General features: G+C 48.8%; 1 pseudogene; it reads right to left on the bottom strand.

Annotated features, from left to right (window-relative positions):
- Positions 1-2,924: 2,924 nt before the first annotated feature.
- LOC119043326 (keratin, type I cytoskeletal 18-like) lies at positions 2,925-4,226 on the bottom strand (annotated as a pseudogene).
- Between the last annotated feature and the right edge of the window lie 2,513 nt (positions 4,227-6,739).

The following is a 6,739-nucleotide window of genomic DNA, read 5'->3' as shown; positions in this document are numbered from 1 at the left end:
GCTGTTGATACGGGGCTTTCCTTCCTGCAGGGCGGCAGTCAGCTGGAGCTAAGAATGCACGGCCATCACCAGGTGAGGGCGGCTTCTCCAGCCTTTCACCGTTCAGTCCCCGCTGTCCCCATGCTCCACCCACGTCGTTTATGATACCTGCTTGTCTCAAAAACAATGGAATTTTTGATGTCTGGTATAAATTCATACCTTCTTAAGATCATTAGAGCCTGTGGCTCAAAAGATGTGGTTGAAAATAACATGAATAATGTATGTACAAACTACTAATTCTCAAACCTGCATATATTAAATGAGAAAAATGAGGACAATGTAGAAATATTAACGTAAAATGAGTGACACACACACACACACACACACACAGATTCTCTGTGCTCCTTGTTGGAAGGGCTGCTATTCATTCCATTATGGTCTGTTTCCTCCATTTCAATAGATGGTGGTTTTTACACAGCTGTTCTTAACTTGACAAAATTAAAAACTGGTGACTTTTGTCAATCTACCATATTTTACTAGTGTCTGATATCTATCCCAAAGACTAGGTATTTCTTGCCCAAATTGTCATGTAATTGTAGATTCTCAGAATTGAAGAACAGCTCTGAAGGCATCCATCCATTATTCAACACATCCTTATATATACCTGTTCATGTCCATAAATTTACAAGGAACGGGCCCTTCCGTTCATTGTTCAACTGTCCTTATAAAATACACACATCTGCTTGTGCACCCACCCATCCACCCATCCACCCATCCAATCCACAGAGCCCCCCACTTGTGCTGGTCTGTACTCTCCGAATGGATGCCCTGCAAGACTTCCCGTGTTCTGGTCAGGTCTGGCTATCAGAGAGTTCTCCCTGTGAATATCTGTCTCCATTAGAATGCTTGTCCCTGTGACTTCCACCCATCAGTCTCTATGAGGACTCTGCAAATATTTGAACCTTCCTCTCCTGACAACTCCTAACAAAACTCTACCCTCCCTCCCAAGCTTCGTCTCTCACCGAAGACCACCAGTCTTTCCTTCTGGACAACTTCCCCGGACTCCTGTCATGAATGCCTGCAGAAGGAATCGCAGACCTTTTTTTTGGCCAGGTTCCCTCTTCTTCCTCACCGCGCGCTCCTCCATGAGTGCTGAGCAGCTTGGAGTTAGTGGGAGTCCCCGCTCTCGCTGCGGCTGCTGTTTCTGTGGCTTCCTTGGGGAATCTCATGGCCTCGTCTCATTGGTGATACTGTGGGTTGCCAAGTCCCTGAAACCTGCCAGTTATTTTCACACACGATACTAATTTCCCACGTGAACATCAACAGTGACCAGGGAGCCAGCAGAAAAAGTGCTTTTCGAGGTTTCTTTCGCTGCTAGGAAGGATTAAGTGTCTCTGGTTGGTCGTTGTTTCTAATCACTCACCGTCAATGTTAACGTCTCTTACAGAGCCAGAGCCAGCTTTACACAAGGGGAAGCGGTTGCACTCCCTGCCTGGTTGGGGGATCCCTGGGTCTAAGCAGGCCTCCCTCCATCGCGCGATGCCCCTCCTGTCTGCAGGATGATGCCTGGTAGCACTGTTAACATATTAGTGATTTTGTAACGCTGCGGTCCTGGGTAGAATAGTCATGTCCCTGGACATGGCGGGGGGTGGAGAATGTCACATCTTGCTCTCTTTTTTGTCATTTATGACATATATGGAGACATAAAAATAAGGTTCTTAACATTAAGGCTTGATAGATAAAAGGCATCAACTTGGAAGGTCCCAGTCCTGAGCTGGGGTGAGAAAATGGACAAAATAGAGGCATAAGTTAGACTTTGGTCTTTTGCCTTGAATGAGCTCCAGCCCAGCTCTCTCGGTGCTCAGTAAGTCAGGCCCTTCAGTGCCTGCTGCACAGCTTGGTGCCTTCCTGTGTGTTTCGCCTTCCTGAAGACTCAGCCCTTTAGCTCCTCTTGCATTCCTCTCTGAGCCTCACTCAGGCCCCAACACATGGGCACTTCTTTCTCCAGTATTCCCTGTCTGAGGCCGGATGTGCCACAGAGCTTGTTAAACAGACAGCCTTGTCCTATTAGAGGCTGCGTTCTGAGATCAGATGACAAGTGGCAATAATGGTGGGAAGGGAGAGCCAAATGGAAGTTACTAGAAAGGCATGCTCAGACACCCAAGGGTGTGTGTGCCTGGGCCAGAAATAGGAGTACTTCCTTTTCTAGGAGATAGGAAGTGTTGGTGAGGAGCCAGGGTGTCAGGAGGAAGAAGTGCCAGAGAGCATTCCAGGCACAGGCAGGGGATATGACCGTGCCCTGAGTGGATGGAATTCATCAATAGGAGTGAGGAAGATGGTCACATAGAGGAGGTGATGGTGGGAAGGGCGGCTGTGTGGTGGCAGCAGTGGGATAAATCTGCAGGGAAAAGCTGGTCTGCAAAACCAGCAACGGTAATGGCTCTCATATCTCAAGCACCTCTTACATGTCAGACACCAGGCTGACTGCTCAGTACAAATGATCTCATTTCACCCTCCCACAGTCACTTAGGAGTGACAGAACAGAACTTATTTGCTTATTTACTTGGGAAGATTCACAGCCCCCACCCCCACCCCACCCCATCTGCTCCTGATGGAGAAAATTGTCTCTTCTCTCCAGTTTCCTTCCTCCAAATCTCTCCTAAAAAGGATGCATTCTTACTGGAAGGGAGGTAGTGGTAGGGAGGAGGAGGAAAAGGTCCTGTGTTGCCGAGACTGGCAAGAACACCGTAGCTGTGCTGTGTGAGAAGCTCTAGAGCTACTAGGGAGCCGGAAAGAGAATTGAAGAGTGAAAGGGGGGTAGTTTGAAAAACAATTATTGTGAATTACTTGAGAGTTTCTCATATAAATGGACTTCCTTCTTATAATACTTTTAATGTCCATGATCTCTGAATTTTTTGTGGTCTTTTTGCCCCTTCTTTAACGACTCAGAACTTTAGTGTGTTGACCTGACACCTTCTGCTGTCCACAATCCTGTGGGAGGTGGTCTTTTGGATGCAGAGTATGGAGTGGCTGTTGTCCGGGGTGTCACCAAGATCAAAGTCCTTCCCTTTTTCCAGTAAGTGAAGGTAGATGGCAGTCTCAGCCTCCAGCTTGAGCTTGATGTTCAGCAGGGTCTCATACCCCTGGGCCTGGCGCTGCCCCTCTGCCTGGGTCTGAGCCAGCTCTGACTCCAGGTGCAGCAGGATCCCGCTGAGCTGCTCCATCTGCATGGCATAGCGCGTCTCCACCTCCCTCGGGCTCTTCTCCAAACTGGCCTTCAGATTCCTCATGGAGTCCAGGTCAGTCTCTAAGGACTGGACTGTATGTCTCAGCTCCATGAGTGTTGCCGAGCAGTGCCTATCTCAGCGGTCTGCGAGTTGACCACTGTGGTGTTCTCCTCAGTCTACTCAGATCAGTACTTGTCCAGCTCTTCTCTGTTCTCCCAAGCCAACTAATCATACTGGGCCCAGACGTCCACCATGATCTTGCTGAGGTCTTGAGATCTGGGGCATCCAACTCCACAGTCAACCCAGAGTTGGCAATCATAGACCACTTACTTCCTCATCGTGGTTCTTCATGAAGTGCAGCTCCTCCTTGAGAGCTTTGACCTCAGCCTCCAACTCCATCCGAATGATATTTAGTGTCATCAGTGATCTTTTGAAGCCCATTGATGTCACTCTTCACAGAATGGCTTATGCTCAGGTCTGTCTCATACTTGAGTCTAAAATCATCAGCACCAAGACAGGCATTGTCAATCTGCAGAACGATGCGGGCATTATCCAGACGACTTGCAAAGATCTGAGCCCTCAGGTCCTCGATGGTCTTGAAATGATGCCCCCGCCTCTGACCTGGTGACCCCAGATTTTGGTCTCCAGTCTCTGATTGTAAGCCTCCAGTCTCTTCACCCTCCAGGTAGGAGGCCAGGTGGTCATTCAGGCATTGCATAGTCTCCTTCACATTCTGGATGTCCCCTGTGCCTGCCAGACCCCTCGCCATCCCAGTAGCCAGGCCCCCAGATCCCTAGCTGCCACACATGCTGGTGGAGTGGGACATAGAGATGCCGAGCTCTCGGCACCTGCACAGTTGCTGGCCACACTGCTGGCTGGCCAGGCCCAGTTGCTGGGCAACTGCACGGAGCCCGGGTTCCGGTAATTTGTGGAGAGGCTGGAGCCTGTGCTGAAGCTCCTGTTGTTCAGGGAGGAAGGTGAGAAGCCAAGACTCAGGTTTAAGCAGCAGTCTTTCAACATATTCAGCTGCTAAATAGGGCTGGATCACATGGGCCCCTGGATTCACAAAGGTTATAAAAGTATGTTCTTTCCCATATGAGGCAACTAAAGCTAAGAAAACTTAAATGGGTTGCTCAAGGCCACAGTGCTAGAAGTGATAGCACTAGGATTTGCACCTGGGTTGCCTGCCTCTGGACAACACTCTTGTTCCCTGTGCTGTGTAATCCACAGGCCCGATTCATAGATATTTAGAAGTGGAAGGAACAGGGGAGCATCTTGCTCGGTTGACTGGTTAGAATAACTGAGGACCAGAGAAAGTGGGTAGCCCAAAATGAGACATGGAGGAGCCATTGGCTGGGGCCACCCTCCTGCCACCCATCAGTATCACCTGATTTCTTAACCGGGCACTTAGTAGGAGGCCGGCCCTGTGCTCAGGGCTTTCTGAACAGCATCTCATAAATCAACAATCCCCAGAGGTAGATATTACTATGCTCATTTCACAGAGGAAGTAACCCAGTGACTTGCTGACATTCATACCCCTTAGAAAGAGCAAAGCTGGAATTTGAAACCAGGCTGTTTGACTCACACCCATACTCTTAGCAGCTCTTTCCCCACGATTTGCTTTCATGCTTCTGGTTACTAATATAATAGACTGCTTTTGGTTCTCTAATTTCGATTTCTAGAACAAAATAGTATTCTATTTATATAGTTGGGCTTAACCATCTAGGCACGAGTGAAACGCTTTTCATGCAAAATGTGACATTGCGTACAGTTGGTGTCAGGGAGGGGAGATGGGGGAGGCTGGGGCGCAGAGGAGGTGAGAGACTCACCTTCCATGTGAGGTTTCTGACCCGACTGTGCAGAGCCGAACCGAGAATGGCCTCCGGGGGCTTGCATGTTTCTTCTCCCACTGGAACCACACTGACAAATACATTCCTCATTTGAGGTGGGCTCTTTACTGCTGTTTTACCCTTAGGACACTGGGCATTAATGCCCAGCCACGCGGGTGCACCTGCGTGCACACAGACACACATCTTTTATTATTGAACAGTAAGTACTATGTGCAAAACGCCACACAAACATATGCCTACTGTGCATAGGCAATTCTGTTGCCTCACCTCTGAAATCCAGTAGAACAAATAAGATAAGGTCAGCAGGAGCGCTGAGTTAAGGTGGAAATAATATGTGCCTTCAGGGAGGGGTAGATATAGAGAGAGTGGGCTCAGAGGACCAAGTCATGCTTTCTGGTTCAGAAATCGGGGGCTTCCTGGAAGAAGTGGGATTTTACCAGCAGTTTAGAAGTATAGGAATTTCTTGCCTGTCGGAGTTGGGAGGAAGTGAATAGTCTAGATCCAGGGATTATATGCCTGTGTGTTTATTTCTTCCTTCAAAATATTTCCTTTTCTGTCTTCTGGTTAAAAAACCCATCAAACAAATTCCTGCAAGTGCATTTGTCATCCTAAATTTTCTGATCTCCCCCCCCCGTGCATAAATTTATTGTTGATTGTTTGTGAAATAAATCATGATTGCCAAGTGTCACAACACGAGAACCGCTTGACAGGCATCTACCCTGATGCACCAACAGTGCCTGTCAGCCTGCTGGCTCTAGGGCAGGGGGAGGGGAGGGAAGGGCTCAGCAGGCTCAGGTCCCCGGGCCTCAGGTCATTCCTGGTAAGCAGGCAGGAGGGCCCTTTCCCCTGCATGCTCAGCAGCAGAAGATACATGTGCCACAATAGCGCACTGAAGAACTTCTGCTCCTTAAAAAAACATTTGAACAGCCCCAATTCTTATCCTCCTTCTGGGCAATTGGCAGTTTGTAAGTCGCCCTCACCAGATGACAAATTATTAGAGGGAATGATCGATACATTGCTCAGTAGAGTTGGCATTTGGAAAAAACAAACCGACACACAAAGAAACAGTCTCAGAAGCTCAATGTGCAGAGGCTACCGATGATCAGTCAGTAAGTAAATATTTTTCGAGTGCTTATATGGGTGAAACGCAGTGCAGTGCACTGATGAAGAGGGCTGGCTATGGAGTCGGATGAGTCTGGGTTTGCCCTTTGATCCAGGGCTGGAGGGCTGCGACCCCGGTGGGTTCCTTAACCACGTGCACCTCGGTTTCCATGTGGAGATGACATGGGGCCACTCTGTGGTCTCGCTGTCAGGATTAAACAAGGTGTTGTGCTTAATGTGCTTCCGACAGTCCCCTGCATGTGGGCTGTACTCAGGAAATGCTGCTGCTGTGGCTGATGCCATTGTACACAGGCTCCATGGGGACAACAGCAGAGGACAATGTTGCTGGCCCGCGTATGTCTAAAACTGAGCTGAAGAGACCAAACGCCAACATCACAGGAAATGGTTGACAGCTTCAAGTTAGAAGTGGATTGATCTTTACTGTGAGTGCAACAGAAAGTTTGAAAGCAGTCAGTCGTCTTTTGTGGCCGGTTGATCGGGAGAAGGTTCCAGGGAAAGGGGAGACTGACCGGGTGAACCTTAAAGAGAGACATCCCCTGAGCACCTACTGCAGGTTGGGGT

This window comes from Artibeus jamaicensis, unplaced genomic scaffold, assembly GCF_021234435.1.
Source record: "Artibeus jamaicensis isolate MK-2021 breed Jamaican fruit bat unplaced genomic scaffold, CSHL_Jam_final scaffold_286, whole genome shotgun sequence".
Taxonomy (NCBI): Eukaryota; Metazoa; Chordata; class Mammalia; order Chiroptera; family Phyllostomidae; genus Artibeus; species Artibeus jamaicensis.
This window is presented reverse-complemented; position numbering and strand designations above follow the sequence as displayed.